The sequence below is a fragment of the Danio rerio genome, chromosome 23 (assembly GCF_049306965.1).
Source record: "Danio rerio strain Tuebingen ecotype United States chromosome 23, GRCz12tu, whole genome shotgun sequence".
Taxonomy (NCBI): Eukaryota; Metazoa; Chordata; class Actinopteri; order Cypriniformes; family Danionidae; genus Danio; species Danio rerio.
The window spans coordinates 2,945,716-2,969,417 of record NC_133198.1 but is presented as its reverse complement, the minus strand read 5'-3'; the positions used below and the strand labels follow the sequence as shown (position 1 = coordinate 2,969,417).

At 39.4% G+C, this 23,702-nt stretch overlaps 1 protein-coding gene and 1 long non-coding RNA gene across 5 annotated transcripts in view; one reads left to right on the top strand and one right to left on the bottom strand.

The window, feature by feature from the left end:
* Window positions 1-10,572, top strand: part of LOC141380616 (uncharacterized) — a 41,702-nt gene extending 31,130 nt beyond the window's left edge. The window contains exons 4-5 of one of the 4 annotated variants that reach the window (XR_012398935.1): window positions 949-1,189; window positions 9,099-10,572. This is a non-coding gene — a long non-coding RNA (uncharacterized lncRNA). Of the gene's footprint in view, window positions 1-948; window positions 1,190-1,879; window positions 2,056-9,098 lie in introns of those variants that run through there. The other 3 variants (XR_012398937.1, XR_012398938.1, XR_012398936.1) reach the window with 3 other exon arrangements.
* dhx35 (DEAH-box helicase 35) overlaps window positions 1-23,702 on the bottom strand; it is a 386,570-nt gene that overhangs the window by 335,475 nt on the left and 27,393 nt on the right. The window lies entirely within an intron of this gene.

The following is a 23,702-nucleotide window of genomic DNA, read 5'->3' as shown; positions in this document are numbered from 1 at the left end:
CTCATGCTTCATTTGTAGAAAATCATATTGTTTTCATATATCTTACTTTAGTCATATACAGCTACTCTGCTAACATTAAAACAACTGTCATATTTCTTAGTTCCTCTAAAAGGCCCGCCATCAAGAGGCTCTGATTGGTCAACTTACTTAATGTCCTGTGATTCGAGGATTGGCTCCACTTCAACACGTCATGCCTCTACAAGCATGAGCTTTTGCTGTGTTTACAACGGTTTGAATGATAAACATGAATTTGTAGCTAAAATGTTAGCGGTGCCAAACAGCATTTCCCAATGATTACGTTCTTGTTTACATCTTTGCCACAACATTGTGTTAACACTAGAAACTGTGCATGTAATAAATCAGTTTTAACAAATAAAAATCCTTACAGGTTGTGGCTCGCAATCCACAGCTTTGTCAGTTGGAGCGTCAAGTGAGCAACACAGTTTTCTAAAGCTAAAGGACTCTTTTTCCATTATGTAGTTAATAACGAAAGATATATTACATGACCTCACGTTGTTTTCATGTCATTTCTTGCGTTTGAACGTTTGGACAAAGTTGTCTGTGATTCTTCCTATTTTAAAGTCATGCAGTTGTAACCCCGCCGGTCCTACCCCACCCAATCTGCTCCGAGCTGGTCTCAAACCGTCAACCTTCCGCATGGGAGTCGGTTGCTCTAACAAGGATGCTAAAGACCATGGCCTCTAGCATCTGTCACTAGAGCACCTTTAGAGGTCAGAGGAGTGAGGATTACCTGCACAGCACTTCCTAACTGGCTTCAGTTAGACTCATGCCCCTAAACCTTACTCCCATCCAGGTCACAGCACCAATGCTTACTCAGAGTATTGTCTTGATCATAGTAAAATCAGAGAATTGGTATCTATGTAAAAGTACTGATTGTTAGTATTAAAGTGAATGATTAATCTGTTTAAGTTAATCTCTGGAACGCAGGTCCTTCTCCGAGTCGGACGGACTGGGTGTAATATGTTTAGTCACGTCCCTCCAGCCATTAGTGTACTGCCAGTGAAAGATGAGGAGTGCTAAAGAAAAGCCACACCCCCTACTCAATATTCCATTTCAGCTGGAAATCATCATCATACTGGAATAAAAGTCTAAAGCAACTTCTGGTCCTGCAGACTTTAACATCTCCTTAAACGCAACAGGTCACACAGGTTCCACAGGATATTAATGGGTAGGTAAACAACTGACCGTTTCTATACTTATGGTGAGTTCAAGTAAAGTATTTAGGAGTTGAATGAATTGTATATGAATTGTTTTTATTGTTTACATTTGTTTTGCTAAGCCCACACTGTAAAATATTCTATAATCCCTGCTGAACAATCCAGCTTAAACCAGCCTAGGCTGGTTGGCTGTTTTTAGCTGGTTAACCAGGCTGGTTTTAGAGGGGTTTTGGCCATTTCCAATGACCAAAAAAATGACCAGCTAAATAAGCTTGACCAGCCTGGTTTAAGCTGGATATAGCTGGTTTTGGCTGGGCTCCCAGCCTGGCTAGGCTGGTCAAGCTGGTTTTAGCTGGTCATCTCCCAGCCTGACCAGCTAAGACCAGGCTGGAAATGGCTGGAAACCAGCCTGGAGATGGCCAAAACCCCTCTAAAACCAGCCTGGTCGACCAGCTAAAACCAGCCAACCAGCCTAGGCTGGATTAAGCTGGATTTTTCAGCAGGGATCAATTAGTCATGACAGTATGTTTTTAATTCATTGTTCTAACTTAATCTTAATCTTAATTAATCTTGTTCTAACTTAATTTTATAAGTTAATCCAGCTGTTTTAAGTCAGTTTAACATAATATAAGTTCAATGGACTCATACGGTTAATTTGATTCAGCTTAAAATTTTAAGGCAACCAGGATTTTTTTTTACAGTGCAGAGATTCCAAGTAGAGGACTTCAATGAGAAACCTAGTGCAATCAATGAATGTAACGTCCGTTGATGATGGTGTTATTTTTGAAAATGATAGTTAAGCTTTCCTATAAACCTACTGTAAATTCATCAAGTTCTTGTTATGCAGCAAGTTAATAAAAATGCTATCATGTGGTGTATTTCCTTGTAATTTATCCAAAAGAAGGCACACCACAATCTCGTTTATTTATAAACTAATTTCGAGAGGATCACGTGCTTATGAGTCAGTTTTGATTCTCAATATGGGCAGATTTCTTAACAAGAAAAGCAAAGCAGGACTTGATTTCATCCACTGGGAATTAACTGAATTGTAAAAAACATGGTGTTACATGCCAGAATGGAGCTTCAAGAGAGATTGTTGAGCAAAGCCAAAAAGAAAAATCACTTCAGATAGGGGATGATGCATGGATGAAAGGTGAATCCTTGTTTCTTTTTTTAAAATAAGACCAAAAATGTGTATTTAATAAGATAAATAGGGTCAATCCAAATGACCGTTTTGAATTATCCGTTTACACAAGGGTATTTTGAAGTCTTGCTGTAAATGTAGCGTTTCACTCGCATGGGGCAAATGGAGGGAATTGGGTGGGAAACGCAGCCACTCTAATAGTGATTCATGGTTTTCGTCAGCCCATTTGACAGCTCAGGTTCGATCCCCTGCTCACTGCGCTGTAACGCGATCACCGCCAACATTATCATAACAGCATGTTGGTGGTGTTTGGGTACTGACATATTGATCTCCCTGCCACTGAGGAGACATGATAGATTGGGCTTCCACAGCCAAACGCTAAAAAACAAGTGCTCCAAAAAGCGGGAATCCAGGAAAGCTGTTAATGTAGGAAGAGCGGTAAGAGTTGCCCGCAAGACATGAGGCTGGCAGACTACCTGTTTTGATTACATTTTAAGGAAAAGACGAAAAAATAGATTAAGACCAAGGTTGTTTCTCAATTCCAAGAACACTGAGAATGAACTTGTACTTGAGAGAGCAAAATACATCCCAAGAGCTATGTTTTTTTGCAGTTTTTGCAAATGTGCCAGAGGCCGCTATTATCTCAAATATCTCTTACAAGTGTCATTTACGCCTGCTCTTCTAACGTAAATCCACCAGAGGCTACTGTTGACTAACTCACTGACTGACTGACCAACCAACCCTTCCCTAAACCCAACCAATAGTGTTATGAAAAGCACAGAGTGACCCGCTCACCCACTTCCCTGAATCCAAATGCAATGTTTTGAAAAGCAATGCAGAAAAAGAAAAGCCCCCTGATTTTTACCACGTTCTCAGATTTTAACACATTCTCACCCTGTTATTTACTTGTTTATTATTATTATTTTTTGGCTTCTGTTTTTCTCTTACCTGCCTTCTGGAACCGTTTTTCACTGGACTCGAACCCCGTCATCGGTTCTACATTTTAAGTTCTCGGAAGTCCTCCCGGTAAGCGATTAGCTGGTTAGTGAGAAAAGTATGCTCTGTAGCGTTTGTTTTAAAGACAAAATGCAGCCATACAGTACGTATTATTGCACAATACAATTAAATATATTTTAATATGAATTTCAGCAAATGAACCCTCTTAAAGTGTTTGTGCTTTTATTATGACCATCCAACGCAATCTCACGGCAATTGGTAACTTTTTGATTTAGTGGCTAATACGTATGAATTCGTATACGATCTAATTCGTACAATTTAGTATGATTTGCTCATCCCCCAATGATAGTTGGGGTTAGGGGTGGGGTTGAGTGCCACGCTTCGTTTTTAAAATCGTACATTTTCGTACTGAACTCATACGTATTCATTGGCAAAAGCTGACAAAACGTAAAATACTTATGTTTCCTCATGAGATCAGGCTGGATCATTATTTTAATGTTTACTTTTACTCAGGGAAACTCCTGACGTAAAAAAGTAGTAAGTAAAAGGTACACATATTAAGCTTTCTTTAGAAACATCTCATATTTCTTTGTTAAGTATTTGCTAAATTTCAGTTCATTTTAATGACGTGTTTTTCCTGAGTCTATATCTTGCGCACGTCTCATGCAGGCTATTTGTAATATCAAAGCCCCGTGGGCTTGGTAGCATTAACTCTAATGAGCTCAGACTGAGAAACTAGACATAGCGTTGGTTTCATACCGATTACTTTATCAAACAATATTTGTTTTCAACATGCACTCACTGCATTTAAAAGTAAACACTTCAAGCTATTTCTAAAGATATGTGTCTCATCTCTGGGTGTTTTGTTTTCGTGGAGTTTCAGCGCATTTTACTGACACATTTCTAAAAACAGTTCACAGAGAGAGAAAAGACAGATTGCCTACACTGTTTATTATTCTTGTTTTGCAAAAGCACATATGTTTGTTGGCTTTGTGAGTGTACACATTGTAAACTAGACACCTAACAGATTCGATTGATGTATTGATCTTATCTGTACGATCAAAACTGAAAGTATAATTTAAGTTAATTTCAGCGTTATGAGGTAAAAACTTGTCAGACCGCGTATATGCTTTGACCCCGGGGGGGGTTAATCCAGTGTGTTTGCGTATTAGCCTTGTTGTAAGCTCGGAACTTTAAACTAGCACACAGTTGGCATAACTTTGTTTAGTTGTTGTTTTGTTCCATGCAACAGAAACGCGGCATTGAGAAGTCTTTTCGATTAATTAACCGTAATGAATTTAAGTGAGGTTAATAGTGAAATCGGCTAACCATTGCATCCCTATTAACGATATCAGTGCATTGTACAAAAGGCCTCTTCTTCAAACCTATCCAAATGTTTTCGGCTCCCACGCTACTCACTCGCTTAATGTCAGGTGACTCACGCTCTGCACAGCCTCAATCTGCAGCTCATGCTGTATTGAACAGACGTACATCACTTCATAACTATACCGTTTTTCGACTGAACTGAGTTTCTTTTTGATGTCTTGGTCACACTATTCTAAGGGCCAGAACAAATTGCCTCTGGGGCAGGGTTCTGTCCTAGGGTCGCCAACGGAATAGCTTTGGTCCAGAGTTTTGGATCTGAACTTTGGAGGTTGATGATGATGTTGCACAGGAACACAAGGACATATTAAGAAACAGACTTTATCTTGTTGAAGATGTCAACAAAAGGCCTCTCATGTATTCATACATGTAGCCGAACAATGATGAATCTTGGAAAACTTGGTTAGTCTCTAGTCATCCTCTTCGGATTGCTCTGGAATACTCCCCGCCCAAAATCCTGTCCTGGAAGGCATCCCGAGAGGCAGCGTTCAGGGCATACAGCCAGCACGGGCCGCGCACTCTGCATTAACAACAGAGGAAGCGGCAGCCGGCGGAGGTGATGGGGCTGCATTGTTCCCAAAGCCAGCTGACGGCACGTGATTTAGCACCAGAGTGGCTCAGGGATTCGGGGTCAGAAGAGGAGTGCCACGGGCTGAGCCTCCAGCTCTCCACCCATAAGATGGTAGTATGAATCATTTCTGACCCAGACCTGACCCGTTCCTACTAGCCCCTATATCCCCTTCCACGGACATGCACATGACAAATCTGGTGTTTATTTACTCGCAAAAAAAAAGGGTAAGGAGCAGCAGGGCGGAGGAAGAAAAAGTCCTGAAAATCAATACAGGAGTTACGGAGACATGGCCTCTGATCAGAGTTTTTCCACCGGCTTTAAGGGAGAGTCTTCTAGTGTCTAGTCCTTTATACAGATACAAGGCTTTCTTGAGATGCTCAAGAACAACCTGCAGGATGGACAGATGAAGCCTTCAGAAACATTATGTTTGTTGGTGTGAGTTTCCTCCAGGTGCTCCGGTTTCCCCCACAGTCCAAACACATGTGAATTGAATGAACTAAATTGGCCGTAGTGTTTGAGTGTGTATGGATGTTTCTCAGTACTGGGTTGCAGCTGGAAGGGCATCCGCTACGTAAAACATATGCTGGATAAGTTGGTGGTTCATTTTGCTGTGGCAACCCCTGATGAATAAAGGGACTAAGCCAAAGGAAAATGAATGAATGAATGAACTGATGCATGGTTAGTTAGGGTAGGAGTTAAGTTAGGGTTTGAAATATTTTGATTTAGTGGTTTAAGACATTCATTCATTTTCTTTTCTTTTTTGTTTTGTTTTATTTTTTGGCTTCTGTTGTTGTTTTACTTTTCTGGAACCGTTCTTCACCGGACTCGAACTTTGTCATCGTGGTCAACTTCTCTCTGCGTCTTAAGTCCACCATCCTACATGCCAAGCTATTGAGCAAACTGCTAACAGCGGGAAAGCTTTCCACATGGAGTTTAAGCAGTTAGCTGGTAAGCGCGAAAAGGAATGGCGTCATACCACCCCGTATCGCATGTTTTAAAGACATAATGCAGCCATACATACTACTTGTAACACCTGTTGCAGTGCCCTAGTTATGACACTTGAGGGCACTAGTTTGTTTTGTACTTTCACTTCATTTCCCATAATCCTTTGTATTACTGATTGTGTTATGTTACAGCTGTTTCGTGTTTGTTAATTTAGTCCTGTCTTTATAAACCCTCTTGTTTACCCAACATACACACATAATTAATAATAATAACATATAAGGATGTCGATCTTGGTGGGGTTTTTTTTTTCAAACACAACTAATTTCGTCTTAAATGAGCGTAAAATGTAAGGAAAGCAGTCGAATGCTTTCATTATAACGTTAAATGTGTGCATTTTTAACCTGTTATTTAATGTAATAAAATATCTTAATAAATGAGAGACATTCGTTGCTCTTTAATCAGAATGTATAAGTTATACAGTGGAGAAACGGCTAATGAGATTTGATAGCTTGATTCTATGTCATTATAATAGCTATTGATTTTAATAGGCTGAACTCTTTGCTAATGTATTTGCTGCTAATCTATATATTTATTTTTCTTTTGGTAATAATAATTTTAAAACATTACTGACTATTTTACTGTTTATTTACAATGAAGCAGCTCCAAATAAACATATTTAGTAATTTGGGGATTTTTGGGGGGGGTTGGGGGGGGTTGGGGGGGGGGTGCTTATTATGGTGGGCATATCCCTTATTTTCACATCCCAATGTTGACAGGTATGTTGTGTGGATGTTTCCTAGTGATGGGTTGCAGCTGGAAGGGCCTCCATTGCGGAAAAAATATGCTGGATAAGTTGACTGTTCATTCCGCTGTGGTGACCCCAGATTAATAAAGGGACTAAGCCGAAAAGAAAATGAATGAATATTCATGACTGTTTAAAAAAATATTTAAAAACATTATACACAAATAACAAACCTGACATTCAACAAACCACCTCTGAGCATTGAAATACTCCTGCAATACGAATCACCTGTAAATTATGTAGGAATCTTTATATATATATATAAAATAATGTTTTTTTAAAGGGCACCTATGGTTAAAAATCTACTTTTTAAGCTGAGTGGACAGATCTGTGTGTTGGTGTAGTGTATAGACCGTCATACTGGGGTGATATGAACACACTCAGTCCTTTTTTTTTTCAATTTAACTACAAAAAAAAGGGTCGGCCAATTGGAGCTGTTTTCAAATCGATCGCACCATTACGTAGGTGTGCGATCCCCCCGCCCACCGAATTGATTGACAGCTGCACGCATTAACATGTTCCGGTAGTCACATGTATATGTCAACAAAACCAGACAGACATACGCAAAGCAACCGGGAATAAAAGCTCTGTTCTGTTCGCTAGGATCAGCAATCATCATCAAATGTGATTAAGAGTGAGTTTCACATGTTTAAAGTGTTTTAAAACAGAGTATGTGTGTAATTAATTACAGCGTTTTACTTCAGCTTTACTTCATCAGCACAGCCGTTAACTTCGTAACGATATTGTGTGTGACTCATCAATGCAACTTCACAATACTGATTAGTAAAGGTTAGTTCTTACTGTAGTATCTCACAAACGCTACGTGAGACCTTCTTCCTTTAAGTCTGTCTGTTGTCTGACGCAGCTGAGGGAGGAGGCATGTAGAAATAGTAGGCGGGCAGAACTCGGCTTAAAGGCGCAGTACGACAAAACCACCCCCTGCTGGAAATCAGTATAAAACAGCATCTTGTAAAAGGTATAATGAAAAATCTGATGGGTATTTTGATCTGAAACTTTATATACACATTCTAGAGACGCAAAAGACTTATATTGAATCTGAAAAAAGGGGTAACCTAGGTGCCCTTTAAAGGTCAAATAAACATGCTATTAAAAATAAATTCACTTAACGTCCTCCGTGAACACGAGGGGCAGCGTGACGGGCTGGTATTATTGATTTCTCTCCTCTCAGACAGACATCTGTGAAAAAATAAATAAAACACACACACAGAGACGGACATCCAGTCATGCGCCCTCCACCCCAAATCAACAGATCAACACATCAGCGACTGACAAAGACAAAAACAGGGTGGAGGAAAAAGAGAGCCGCCGTCATATTTCACATCTCCCCGCCGTCGCAACAGTGGCGGAGGGGAGTGTAAAGTGGCGTAAAATGGGAAGTAATCTTCCAGTATTTTCTGCTCAGGAGCGCCCGCTGCACGCACCCCTCACCCCGGCCCGCGCTCTTCTCTGCCTCCCCCGGACTCAACAAGACAAATGGGCCGAGCGGATGACAGAGCGCCGGCCCGTCCAGCGCTCCCCCCTGCCGGCCCGCTCCATTACTCATCAGCATGCAGGAGCTGCAGCCGCTGCCGTAATTAGACAAGGACAAATAGCCGGCCGCGGACACCACGGCTCCGTCCACTAAAACAGAGGCCCTTTCCTTGCAGGGCCGCTGGAGCCAGGTTTTCAGGGATCAAGGACGGGGAGGCTGAGCGGCCGTGACTGTTTCGGTGTGCAGGTCGTGCCCTGAACATGCTCTGCAGCAGGACCTCCTGATCCTGATCTGAGATCTGAGTCTGATCCGGTCAGGATGAGGCTGAAATGACGGAGCCGGAGGTCAGATCACACAGGACACCTGCTACACTGTAAAATCGATTTGTGTTGGGACAACGTGAAGGAATGAAGTTCACTTATTCATTTCCCTTCAGCTTAGTTTCTTTATTCAAAGTGTAATAAACCGCCAGCTTATCCAGCATAAGTTTTACACAGCGGACGCCCTTCCAGCTGCAACTCAGTACTGGGAAACACCCAAATACACTCATTCACTCACACACACTAATACACTAGGGCTATTTTAGTTCATCTAATTCACCTATGCCACATGTGTTTGGACTGCAGGAGAAACCGTAGCACCCGGAGGTAACCAACGCCAACATGGGGAGAACATGCAAACTCCACACAGAAATGCTAACTGCATTTAGGATTTTGCGACCTTCTTGCTGTGAGGTGACAGCGCTAACCACTGAGCCAACATGACACGGTATACTGAGAATGATCTGAGTTACAAATATTGTTTTAAGGTGAAGTGAAGAGTTGTACCCTTGAAATTGGGCCAGAAAGTCCCCAGTGGCATGTTGTGTTTATGATTTCATTAAACAGTAATTATAACTAATGGCATTGTTTTAATATGTGCATTTCAAACATCGCCATTATTCATCATGACCTACAGCTTCAGTTCAGTCTTCGTCTGTGATTCAGTTTTATATTTTCATCTGATCTCCCTTTCACCACTTAACCACGAATAACTCTCACAATATGCCTGAATAATAAAACGTAAAAATGCTTTAAACACCTTATTAATTCATTCTAAACGATCATATAATGTAAAGACAAAATTACTGGCTTGTTAATAATCTAAAACTTGATTTAGAAATATTCAGTGTGAGAATACAATTAAGCACAATATATTAGATTTTACTGTAAGTCAAACTTACAAGAGGCTACTTACAGCTGAATTAATAGGCTGATTACTCATGTTTATTAAAGAAGTCAATCGTTCATTCATTTTCTTTTCGGCTAAGTCCCTTTATTAATCAGGGGTCCCACAGCACAATGAACCGCCAACTTATCCAGCACGTTTTTACGCAGCAGATGCCTTTCCAGCTGCAACCCATCTCTGGGAAACATCCACACACACTTATTTACCCTCATACACTACTGACAATTGAGCCAACCCAATTCACCTGTACCGCATGTCTTTGGACTGTGGGGGAAACCAGAGCACCTGGAGGAAACCCACGCGAATGCAGGAAGAACATGCAAACTCCACACAAAAACGCTAACTGACCTAGCCGAGGCTCAAACCAGTCACCTTCTTGCTGTGAGGCGACAGCACTACCTACTGCGCCACTTCCACTTCATACATATACATACAATATAATAATCATTACATCTATAGAAAGTCCTCTCAAAGATAGCAATACAAGTGTGTGTGCCTCAGAGGCTCTGAGAGTCTGACCTGATCTCCAGCAGGGCCCTGCACACCCACACACTGAAATAGACAAAGAGCTGTCTATTTTTTCATAAATCTCAGAAAAACTTAAAGCACAACGACTGCATTCGGAAAATAACAGGACCACTTTTAAAAGATGTTTTGTTTTAAAGTGTTGGATATTTTAATCAATATATCTGTACTCTCGACTTGTTTACATGGGTTTATAACTGTTCATAATTGAAGATGAATAAAATTCAGGATGGTAGTGATTTCAGAAACGAATTATTCGGTGATTTGTACATTTTTAACATAGTTCTGCTGATTGACTGTGATTATGCTAACAAAGCAAAAATTTTATTAAATAAAACAGTCGACACTGAAAACATTTTAACTTCGTGTATTCCTCTGTTAAATAATAAATAAATAAATAAATAAACACAATTTCTGCGTGCAAAATTGGTGTAAAGGTATGAAAAACAAACTATTGGTAAATTATAAATACAATGCAGATCTGCAATATAAAATGGTCCAACATAAAACTGAAATAAACTGAGATAAACGTCGTAATTAAGAGATTTTTTTTGTCTTCTCACTGATATTTTGCCATAATTTAATTTTATTCCCTAATCCAAGACTTCATCCAGTTTGTTTTTCATCAGATTTTTTTTTTATTTGAAATGTATGTATTTATTTATTCATTTTTAATATTTTAAATGTTTAATTTCATGATGTTTTATTTATTTATTCCAGCTTTAAATATCATCGCATAATTATGATTTCTCTCTGTATGAGACAGAAATGCTCTTTAATGTGAACATACTCACACACACACAGCTGTTTTACTGTACTTTACTCCCTTTTATACACTAAAGAAAAAGACTTTTGCTGCTTGTTCAAACTACTTATTTAAAATGAGTTTAAATAACAACTCGATGTGTTTTTGGAAGAACTTAATAGTTTAATGTTCAATCAACCTAAATTTCTAAAAACACTTAAGTTAACTTCATCGATTTGTGTAGGAATTGTGGAACGAAAATGCTGGGTTCCACACAATCGATTTGTGTCGGGACAACATGAAGAAATTAAGTTCACTTATTAGATTGAGCATAAAACAACACAGTTGTCCCCAAATAAACTCAACAATTGTGTTGGCTTAACTCATTTAAACTAAGTAGTTTGAACAAGCAGCAAACGTCATTTGCTGAGCGTAGTGTCCATTAAACAAAATAAGACCGGCTAAAATAGGTCTATAAAATAAGATATTTCACTGCAACAAAGCATCAGAATTAGCTAAACTGCAGCGGGCTGTGAGAGCAGCCTTGGGAAACAGTCCTGAGTCGAGCCGTCAAACAAATATATTGCTATATCTATGAAAAAAACCTGCATTTAAATCCACAGAGGAGGTTTGCTCAGATTGCTCCGAGCGGCCCAACTCAATATGTGACACCTGGCGCGAGGGTCCCGGGACTGACCAGCACACACACGCCATCGATCCCGGTGTAATTTCCTAATTATTTTCCTATTGGATTTCTGGTTTCATAATCGTCATCAGGACACATAACCACAAACCCAAAACCCAAGCAGGATTTTTTCTGCCACGGTAAACATTTTGAGAAAAAGTAAAAAAATAAAAATAAAAAAACTGTATATTCAATTTCTGTGGCCAGCTGGCGCATTCGACCCCCTCGCGCCTCCCACCCGTCCGCACGTCGCTTTCTGCAAACACAGAGCTCTTGGAAAGCAGATCCTGCACAACAGTTGTGCTTAAGGAAATGTAAAAAAGCTGTTTCTTGTGCTGACGGCTTCGCTAATGTAGATGTTTAGCATTGCACATTTTCTGCTTGATCTGATCCTGTGTGGGATTATCGCAACACTCTGTTTGCTGCGTTTTCGGGAACTTTTGGAGGGAAAACTCAGCGTGTGGCGCTTGAGGAAAAGCTGGTCATCCATCTCCCGAGCTCTTGTCTGAACAGAACAGATAAAAAACACAGAAACACGATTTCACCAAGGTCAACATCACAGACAACCAGTCAATTCTGGCGTTCTACAAATCAGTAACTTCTCCTTAAAGGGGTGGTTCACCAAAAGATCAACATTTACTTATTATTTGAAGAGTTCAGATGCAAAACCCTCTAAATCAGTGGTTCTCAAACTTTTTTCGCCAAGTACCACTTCAGAAAAAAATTGTCTAAGTACCACCATAATGAGCAGTATTGATATACAGTAGCGTAGTAGGCCTAATTAAGCAGCTAAAGCTCTGCACAGTTCAAAAATCAGACTGATTAATTACTATTATTATGAATATTTATTATTGTCAGCCACTTTAACCATTTAAATAGGTTGAACATTAACACTGTACTGTGCTTACAGGTAAAAAAAAATAAAATAAAACATCAACATTTAAATTAAAATGTGCTTTAAAAGGTTAATTAAAAAAACTGTACGTAAATGTAAAGTATTATCATAAAGTAGTATTCAAAACCTGGAAATGTTCCTTGGACCTCATAAATATAGGCTATGACATCATATTCATATATAAACTCATTTATTCATTCATTTTCGGCTTAGTTCCTTTATTAATCCGGGGTCGCCACAGTGGAATGAACCGCCAACTTATCCAGCAGGTTTTTACGCAGCGGATGCCCTAATTCTCCTGTACTGCATGTCTTTGGACTGTGGAGGAAACTGGAGCACCCGGAGGAAACCCACGCGAACGCAGGGAGAATATGCAAACTCCTCACAGAAACGCCATCTGAGGCGAGGTTCGAACCAGCGACCTTCTTGCTGTGAGGCGACAGCAGTATACTGCGCCACTATGTCGCCTTATAGTATATATAAACTCTTTATGATAAATTTTGAAATATAAGTTGCAGTTAGTTAAGGAAACGTAAAAGGAGTAAAAAGTGAAAGTAAAGAGAAAGTAAAGAGGCCGAATGGAGGAGGCTTGTTCTTTATCCTTGCGCTGCAAATGATCTGTTTATCTGTTTGTTTTCTCTCTAGTGAAATGTTCAGTTTTTCCTCTTACAAAGTCCACCATGTAAATAGCAAATGCGCCATGGCGCGACGCAACTGACTCTTAAAGGGAATGTGAGATGAGACTGATTGGTTTAATGCATGTTATGCTCAAAACACACTATTTAGTCTCCACTTTTCTTCCTAATCTACATTTGCCTCTTTCTCCACCGCTAACTGTACCAAAAAATAATAATAATAAACTTGCAATACTAATGTTTTGCTTCTTACACTTTACACACCTGAAACTTGCCTACATCACTTATTCATTGTTGCTCTTATAGTTGTGTAAATTGTTTCCTTGTCCTTATTTGTAAGTCGCTTTGGATAGAGATGTCTGCTGAATAACTAAATGTAAATGTCAATAACTTATTAAGAGGATACTCACAACCCTGTTAGACCATGCGCCGGGGCGCAGAGCGTATTTTTCTGTCCTTAAAATAGTGGATTCGGACACAACCTTAATGCTTTCGCATCATTCACTTTAGACTTTGTGCCTAGATCATTAAAACAGAGCCCATTGGGTTTACTCACTTTTTCAAATAATCACTTTTGAATGTCGGAATCACAGCTGGGGGACTGCAGGAGTCAGTTTGGTCTTGGGGTAAATGACAGCAAACAGTTTAAGCTTCACGTGTCAGCTTTGTTTGTTTTTTGAGCAAAAGATCAAGAGGTTAAACTATGAAGATCACAGTATTCTTTGCTCATTTTCATCATTATCAGTGATGGGCACTGTACTGTACGTTGACCCAGAAACCCTGCAAACTCGTACCAGTGGGACACGAACACAATGACGCTTCTTCCTCTTAAACTCTCTTCCTGATTGTGTTCTCGTACAAAAATCGTCACCAGTTTTCAACACTTGTTTGACTGCTGCTCATTTCCCAGCACTGCTGTCAAGAAAGATGTGTTTGGCAGCTGCTCTGCGCTTCACTCATGAATGCGAACATCATGATGAAACCGATGAAAGCTCCCGGCGTGAGGACTTTCCTCTGACGGCCTGAAGAAACACCTGCAGGATGTGTTCATTTCCATCCACCAGCTCGAGGAAATTCCGATGACCCTACAGAGGAATTCTGGGAAGTGTTGTTAAGCCTTGTTCAGTCCTGACAGGCCTCTTAGGGGGTTTACAGATTGGAATCGCTCCAGGAGAAGAAATGAATTCATTAAAGGTACGCTTTATCGAAAATCAAATGACTTAAACATACAGTTGAAGTCAGAATTATTAGCCCACTGTCTTTTTATTTTTTTTTTACCAATTTCTGTTTAACGGAGAGCAGATTTCTTCAACACATTTCTAAACAATAGTTTTAGTAACTCATTTCTAATAACTGATTTATTTTCTCTTTCTCATGACGACAGTAAATAATATTTTATAGATATTCCTCAAGACACTTCTATACAGCTTAAAGTGACATTTAAAGGTTTAACTATGTTAATTAAAAAAACTAGGCAGGTTAGGGTAATTAGGCAAGTTATGGTATAATGATGGTTTGTTCTGTAGACTTTCGGACAAATATATAGCTTGAAGGGGTTAATAATTTTGTTCCTAAAATGGCTTTTAAAAAATCAAAAACTGGTTTTATTCTAGCATAAATAAACAAATAAGACTTTCACCAGAAGAAAAAATATTATCAGACATACTGTGGAAATTGGAAAGTGGAAATCCCTTGCTCTGTTCAACATTGTTTTGGAGGAAATATTTAAAAAAAAGAAAAACAAATTGAAAGAGGGGCTAATAATTCTGACTTCAACTGTATTTAAAGGGACAGCTCACCAAAATTCCTCACCATTTACTGTCAGTTGAAGTACTTAGAAATGCTTACAAGTTATCAAAGAAGATACACAAAAGATGTTAAACACACAAGAACATATTTTTTTAAAAAGCTGGAAAAACTAGTTTCTTAAAGCTATAAACAAATGTAAAAAAAAAAAAAATGTTGAGAATCTGACTGTACATTCAAAGCTATTTCGTCCAGAGTAATTTTTTTATGAAACATAGCTTTAACGGGGTGACATGGTGGTGCAGTGGATAGCCCTGTCACCTCACAGCAAGAAGGTCACTGGTTCGAACCTCAGCTGGGTCAGTTGGCATTTTATTGTGGAGTTTGCTTGTTCTCCCTTGTTGTCCAAAGTCATGCGCTAAAGGTGAATTAATTAAGCTAAATTGTCTGTAGTGTATGTGTATGTCCTGGTCCTCCAGATTAAGGGTTGAGCATTGGGCTAACTCACCTAAAAAAAAATAGATTTTACGAAACATCAAATGGTGTGGCTATATCAACTTCAATCTAAATGGCCCTTGAAGTAAGTAAGTATAGTTTAACAATGTCAGTACTGTCATTACAGTACATTATTTTAAAAGTTTGAGTGTAGATAAACACTATAGTAAAAATAAAACACTGAACATATGTTCAGAATCTGATCCGATGTGCTCTTGGATTACACACATTACACTGCTCCGCTGATGCTCTGATCCTTGATCTGGCCTGTTTTACATTTCCTCATTTAAAGCCTCCACTGAAAACAAGTCACAACAGTCATAAAGCATGTGGAGAAGTTCCTCACAGAGGTGCTAAAGAAACACATTAAATCATTGCATAAAGCACTTAGGTAATGAAGAGAGACTCAAGCCACACAGATATACAAACACACACAGCGGCACATCTAACATATACATATTAATTTAAATATTCAGTCAGAATTATTAGCCCCCTGTTTTTTTCTCACCAATTTCTGTTTAATGGAGAGCAGATTTTCTCAACACATTTCTAAACATAATAGTTTTAATAACTCATCTCTATTAACATATAATATTAATAATAATAGATTTATTTTATCTTTGCCATGATGACACTAATTATTATTAGACTTGATAATTTTCAAGACACTTCTATACAGCTTAAAGTGACATTTAAAGGCTTAACTAGGTTAATTAGGTTAACTAGGCAGGTTAGGGTAATTTGGCAAGTCATTGTATAACAGTGGTGTGTTCAATAGACTATCGAGGGAAAAATCTAGCTTAAAGGGGCTAATAGTTTTGACCCTAAAATGGTGTATAAAAAATTAAAAACTGCTTTTATTCTAGCCGAAATAAAATAAATAAGACTTTCTCCAGAAGAAAAAATATTGTCAGACATACTTTGAAAATTTCCTTGCTCTGTTGAACATAATTTGAAAAATATATAAAAAAGAAGAAAAAAAAATCAAAGGGAGCTAATAATTCAACAATTCGACTTCAACTGTACATATATATATATATATATATATATATATATATATATATATATATATATAAGCCTGACCCCTCCTATGTTTACAAATACAAGCGCAGCCGAGTGGAGCTCATTTCTGGTCAATGGTGTCAAAATATACCTCTATTTTGGAATGGATGGGTGAATGGTCTTTTCCAGAAATATTCTGGAACATCCTTGCCTGTGTGCGTGGTCCTTTTCTGAATTTACCGTAGAAAAGTAGTTATGGAAAATTTCCAGATATTTACCGGTATCACTGTGTGAATAACATACCTCTATATACATTTCTAGGCAGCCAGGAGGTGTATTTTTGTGCAGTTTTTGTTTTCGCGAGTCTACCAGAGGCCGCTGTGTACGCTTTTTGAAATCTCAAATTTCTTTAGCGAGTGCCATTCGCACCTGCTTTTCTCACGTAAACCCACCAGAGGCCGGTGTTGAATGACTGACTGACTGACTGACCAATCGACTGACCACCCTCCTCCTTCCCTAAACCCAACTAGTTTTATTGATTAACCTGCCCACCCACTTCCCTAAACCCAACCAACAATTTTCAAAAGTAATCCAGAAAATGTAAAGTCCTCATTTGATTCTTACCACGTTTTCAGATTTTACCACATTCTCACCCTGTTATTTACTTGTTTATATTATTTTTTTAATTTGCGGTCTGCAGAAACGTTTATAGGGTTACATTTTCACAATGAGCCTATGTTGGTGAAAGGGGCTATAGTGATCCAGCACATGAATCTCTGGTTCCTGATGTGTTCTAGGAGGAGTATAGGTCAGTTTTGGTCATTCCAGTCAAATCCAGATTCGAGAAGTATGGCTCCTGTCAAACGCCTGCGCCGTGAGGTGTGTAAGCATGTTTTTTGTGTGTGGAGGCTCAGAAAAATCGGGGGTTTAAATCCCAGTGAAGATGTTTTTGGCCTTGATCACCATCCCGATCGATTCCTGGCTGATTCACTCTCAGATACGTCTTATTTTATTAGTAGCTTCAGCCTTCCACAGGCCCATTCACGCGTGATCAATACGACGGCCGGGACGGCACATATTTTTCTCATTTTTAGTGCCTTAACGCTATTTAACCGTGTCATCTGATAAATGAGTGGCCGTCCCAAAACGCTGATTTTCTATTGATTTCCCCCTCAATCTCTGCACCCTTTGCCCCGTCACTCCTCCATTGTTTGTATGTCCGGTTATCTGCTGGTCTCCTCCAGCTTTAACAGACTGTGCCGTCTGATTCCTTTACCAGCAAAACCATTCGTGTCATCAGAGGAAGAACAATCTCAGAGCCCACTGTGAACCTTAACATATGGTATCTGTATAATGGCTTTGTTGACTTTGATATTTCAGTTTTAGGGCACTTAGAAACCAGTCAGTGTAAGCAAAAAAAAAAAATTGCTGTAAATTATTTTGTGAAGTTTATTTATAAACTAATTTCGAGAGGAGCATGCGCTTATGACTGATAGCACCTGGTCCACATTAACCGCTATAAATAACCAGAGTATCTTACCTCAGCCATCTTCGTCTTGAAGAATCGCCCCCTTCCACCCCATACTCCTTCCATTTCCTTGTCAGGGCAACACGGAGGCCTAATGGTTAGCACCACAGCTACACAGCAAGAATGTCACCGGCTCAGACACTACCTGGTCAAGTTGGCATTTCTGTGCGGAGTTTGCATGTTCTCCCCGTGTTTGGTTGGGTTTTCACCGGGCTCTCTGGTTTCCTCCCACAGACCAAAAACATGTAACATAAGTAAAATGACAAATCTAAATTGACAGCATAGACACTTCATAGCATTTTAATCTACTTCCATTCATTATCAAGCAGGGGAGTTCTCGAGACCTACCTGAACTCCGACTCCCCTCTCGCCCTGCAACAGGGGGGAACCCCAGGCTCAAGTATCTCACGAGCTCAGGGTTCTCTTCGGGACAGCATGCCAAACACACTCCATAATCAATCATCAGCTAAGGGCGAACTCTTGAAACTACGTTATAATGCAGACTGGAACACACTGTAAGATATGTTTACCACAGTTGTTTTTATAGTATGGTCTATACATTTAAACATAGTTTTAATATTGCACAAACAAAATATAATAGATACAGTATACCACTAGTTTAACGCATACCACAGTATTCCCTACAATTTATCACTAGTTAATTATGTAGTAGTAGTAGTAGTAAGTCGTGAAGTTCTTGTGCGTTTGGTTGAGGTGAGTTGTGTGTGAAAGTGAGGATTGATTGGCAGAGACAGTATGGAGTGTGATTAGATCTGTTTGTGTGCCGTTTCACCCAGAAAACCTCAGCAATATGTAAAGAACTTTATGGAGGTGCTTTGGTAATGAAAGGATCGATGTGTGTTACTGTGCTCAAGACAGGAGACCGTGGCTGCTTTAATTTAGCATTAATAATGCAGGAGCACATCCAGTGGAAAGAGAGAGAGTAAGTGTTGGGGATTTGAGCTTTAGGAAATACCAGAAAGAAATATCTGAAGCATAGACTTCAGATATTACACACTTTTATATTTCGATATTAGAAAACATGCTTCAGAGGAGAATTTAAGCTCCCTAAGCATAAATGATTATTAGCTAAAGATAGGACGTCTTATTTATGTGTCCATACTAATGAAGCTATAGTTATAAACATATTTAAGCATATTAACTGCTAATAAAGGATATACTACAGTAAGTTTCAAATAACTTGTGGGCTTTAATAATCAGTGATTTGAGTCATGTCAGAGATGTATGGATGCAGTCCTCCAAGCTCATGATGGAGTCAGACACAATATTCATTCTGTCTCCACTGCAGCAGCACTTTATATTCTATACTGGACATTATTTCTGTCCAGTGACCAGACTTTAGTCTAAGGAAAGTCAGACCTTATTGTCCTAATTAAATAATTAAAAATCAAGACATGATCATATTTTATTTTGGTAATATAAGCTTAATCTAGAGGCCTTTGCCTTTCATATAAGCCACTTCTGATTTCTCCTTTGCTTTCAGGAGCTTTGATGTGGAGGCTTGAAGTATGAGAAGCAGCGCTATCCTGCTGAAGAATTGTCCCTCTCCTGTGGTTTGTAATGTAATGGGCAGCACAAATGTCTTGATACCTCAGGCTGTTGATGTTGATCATCCACTCTGCAGATCTCTCGCACGCCCCCATACTGAATGTAACCCCAAACCATGACTTTTCCTTCACCAAACTTGACAGACTTCTATAAGAATCTTGGGTCCATGTGGGTTCCAGTTGGTCTTCAGCAGTATTAGTGATGATTGGGAGCAGTTCAACAGATGATTCATAAAAATAAAACCGACCTTCGCCACTTTTCCAAATGATCAACAAGAAATCAAGGTGTTATTTGTTGCTCTTACAGCATATTCTTCCATGGTGGTGCGCCACGCCAAAATTGATCCCGCCATGGCTACATTACAGTTTCTTATTCAAAACATTGTTGTGTTTTTTTAATAGCCGGTTATAATCGCACCAAAACGTATTAAAAGGTAAGAGAAAAATATATAGAAAAGATATAACAGCAAACTTTTCTGTAACCGTAGTAGTGCTGTGTGCTGTTTGTTTAACTCTTTAAGGTTACGTGCTGACTGACTGACTGGCAGGTGCGTGATGCATGAGGCCAGCAAACACGACATATAGCCGTTTCACTTAGTTTACTTCAGGATGCCTTAATGTCACTCTGTAGGTCGACTAGAGACATTCAAAAAATATTCCTAGCAAATCTAATAAATGTTGGAGACATACTTGTTCAACCCAGGCTCATTCCGGAAACGTAGCCCCGCGGACCCGGAAGGTACGTATTTGTGTAGTTTTTGTTTGTGCGCTGTTCATGTCCACGCTGTTCTCCATAAAACCCCCAGGGCCTCTGTCGAGCAATCGTCTGTCTGACTGACTGATTGACCGAATGATTGACTGGGCGACTGGCCAATCGGCCGACCTGCTCTCCTCCTCCTACCCTAAACCCAAGCAATGATTTACAAAAGCCGTCCAGAAAAAGAAAAGCCCTCGTCTGATTTTGACCGCGTTTTCGAATTTCACCACACGTTCTCACACTGTCATGAACTCGTTCGCTTATTTTTTTGTTTCATTCTGTTACCTGATTTCTGGAACCGCTCTTCCCCGGACTCGAACCAGGTCATCGCCGCGGCCGGCTTCCCTCCGGCTCTCCGCCACGCAGACATACACGACGAGCTAACCAGATAACTGGTTGCAGCGGGAAAGCCCTCCACACGGAGGTGAGCTGTCAGCTGGCCAGCGTGAAGAGAAGCGGCGTCACACCGCACCATAGCGTTTACTTAAAAAAACGTAATGCAGCCATACGTACCTCCGGCCACTTAATTCGCGATCTCCAGAAACGTCCTCAGGGCTACTTTTCCCAGAATGAGCCTGGGTTGTACTGATTACGTAAACACACTAAATCGCACTTCAGCGTTTATTTGCGAGCGCGCAAGAAGATCTGTGCTTGAGCCGCATATATTTAAGGGGGAGTTTTGTGCACGAGCAGAGGAAATCGGTGCGCAAGCACAGAGATTCGCATGCTGTATGCTATTACATAAATGCAATCTCGAATTGTAATACTGCACTCATGACATTTGTCATTGAAATAACGCCACAGGTAGTTGGTAGATCTGAGTAAAAAAAGGCCTGCCGCCACAGCTGGAAAAAAATCCTAGAGGAGATACAGTATGCAGTACTTTAAAACAGTATGGTTTACAAACACTACAGTATTTACTATAGCAGTGGTTCTCAAACTGTGGTACGTGTACCACTAGTGGTACGCAGGCTGCCTTCTAGTGGTACGCAGAGTAATCCAATATGTTATATGTACATGCAACATATATTTAAAAATGTATAGATAAATATAATAGCTTTTTATAAATTTAGATTTATATATAAATATGATGACATATAGCCTATATTTATGAGGTCCAAGCAGCATTTCCAGGCTTTGATGAATAGGATATTATAGGTTAACACTTTACATTTAATTTTGTTTGTTTTTCACATATAAACACAGCAGTGTTAACGTTCAAACTATTTATGAGGTTTAAAGTGGCCGATAATAATAAATATTATTAATTATAGTAATAAATCTGCCACGTTTTTAAACTGTGCAGAGCTGCAGCTGCTTAGGCCTACTACGTGATTGTATTTCAATACTGGTCATTTGGTGGTACTTGGAGGGACAATATTTTCTGAGGTGGTACTTTATGAAAAAAGTTAGAGAACCACTGTACTATAGTATTTGTCCACACAGTAATGCAGAAAGCTCTTTCAATGTTTGCACAGAGGAGATATTAATGCCTGCTCAGTGCGATTTTTTTTTACAAGTGATCTCTGATACCTGCAGCAGAGCCATAAACACACATCATGTAGAGCAATAACAACGGCCCGCGCGCCTTTTATTAGAGCCCTCAACCCTTATATAATGGGTTAAGTGATAAAGTGACATTTACTGCCCGCTCTCCAGGTTACACGCGCAGATCAGAGCAGCGTTTACATTATTAACCCCGACTGCGAGATCAAGTGGAGTTTGTTTTAACCCTCCTGTTGTCTTAGAAGTTTGTATACACCGTTCTTCACTTCACTTCAAAAATGATCCACATTTACTAGAACTTTTGAGTAAAGCTGCTGAATTTCATTTCAATCCTCAGATCTGATTTGCGTGAAGAAACAACCTCATCTTCATCACAAACTCTAATAGAAGAAAAATGGTGGATGACTCCTCAATTGTAAGCCGATTTGGACAAAAGCGTAATACAGACCGTTGTTTCCCAACTCTGTTTCTGGAGGCACACTAACAGTACATATTTTGGAGGTCTTCCTTATCTGACCCATTGATCTCAGGTTTTGGAGTCTCTTCTAATGTGCTGATGAGTTGATTCAGGTGTGTTTGATTAGAAAGAGGTTGAAAATGTCTACACTACCTGACAAAAGCCGTGTCGCATATTCAAGTTTTAGGAACAAGTAATAACTTGACTTCTAGTTGATCATTTGGTTTCAGAAGTGCTTATATGAAAGGCTAATGCCTCTAGATGACGCTTATTTGACCAAAATAAATATGATTGTGTCTTGATTTTAAATCTTTTAATTAGGACAGTAAGGTCTGACTCTGCTTAGACTAAAGTCTAGTCACTGAACAGAAATAATGTCCAGTATAGAATATAAAGTGCTGCTGCAGTGGAGACAGAATGAATATTGTGTCTGACTCCGTCATGAGCTTGGAGAGCTGCATCTATACATCTCTACACTGACTCAAATCACTGATTAATAAAGTCATCTGGAATGGAAAAGAAAGCTTTCCTGCAGGACTCCCAGAGCTCATCAAGAGTCTTTGGATACATCTTCAATGCCTACTCCTTCATTTTACCCCAGACATGCTCAATAATGTTCGTCTCTGGTGACTGGGCTGGCCAATCCTGGAGCAGCTTGACCTTCTTTGCTTTCAGGAGCTTTGATGTGGAGGCTGAAGTATGAGAAGGAGCGCTATGTAATGGGCAGCACAAATGTCTTGATACCTCAGGCTGTTGATGTTGCCATGCACTCTGCAGATCTCTCAATGCCCCCCATACGGAATGTAACCCCAAACCATGATTTTTTCTTTACCAAACTTGACTGATTTCTGTGAGAATCTTGGGTCCATGTGGGTTCCAATAGGTCTTCTGCAGTATTTGTGATGATTGGGACGCAGATCAACAGATGATTCATGGGAAAATCGGCTTTTCTAAATGATCAACTAGAAGTCAAGTTATTATTTGTTGTTCCTACAACTGGAATCAACAGGACAGTTTCACAACTTGAGGAGTTGGGAAACATTCATATTAATAATTTAAGAAATAGTGTAGTAAATTTAATATAATTAGTTTACAACTGAACAACTACATTTTATACAATACACTAGTTTAGAGTAGTTAAAAAACTAAAGTACACTACAGTATTTATTACAGTTAATCAGTTCACTGTATTTAATACTAAAGTATGCTTGAGCATTTATTAACAAAGAGTTCTAAATACATAATTCACAGTTATGAATGCTCTACCATAAACTGTGTAAAATACACCTTACAGCACTGTGGTTCAAAATAATCATAAATAACTACAGTATTTTTAGTTCTCACTTTGTGGAACAGCGCTTTGCTACCACAGAAGAACTACTGAATATTTAAAACTAATGAGAGCATTTTATGGTCATGAAATTAGCCAGCTGCTGTCATCAACTCGATCAAGACGCAG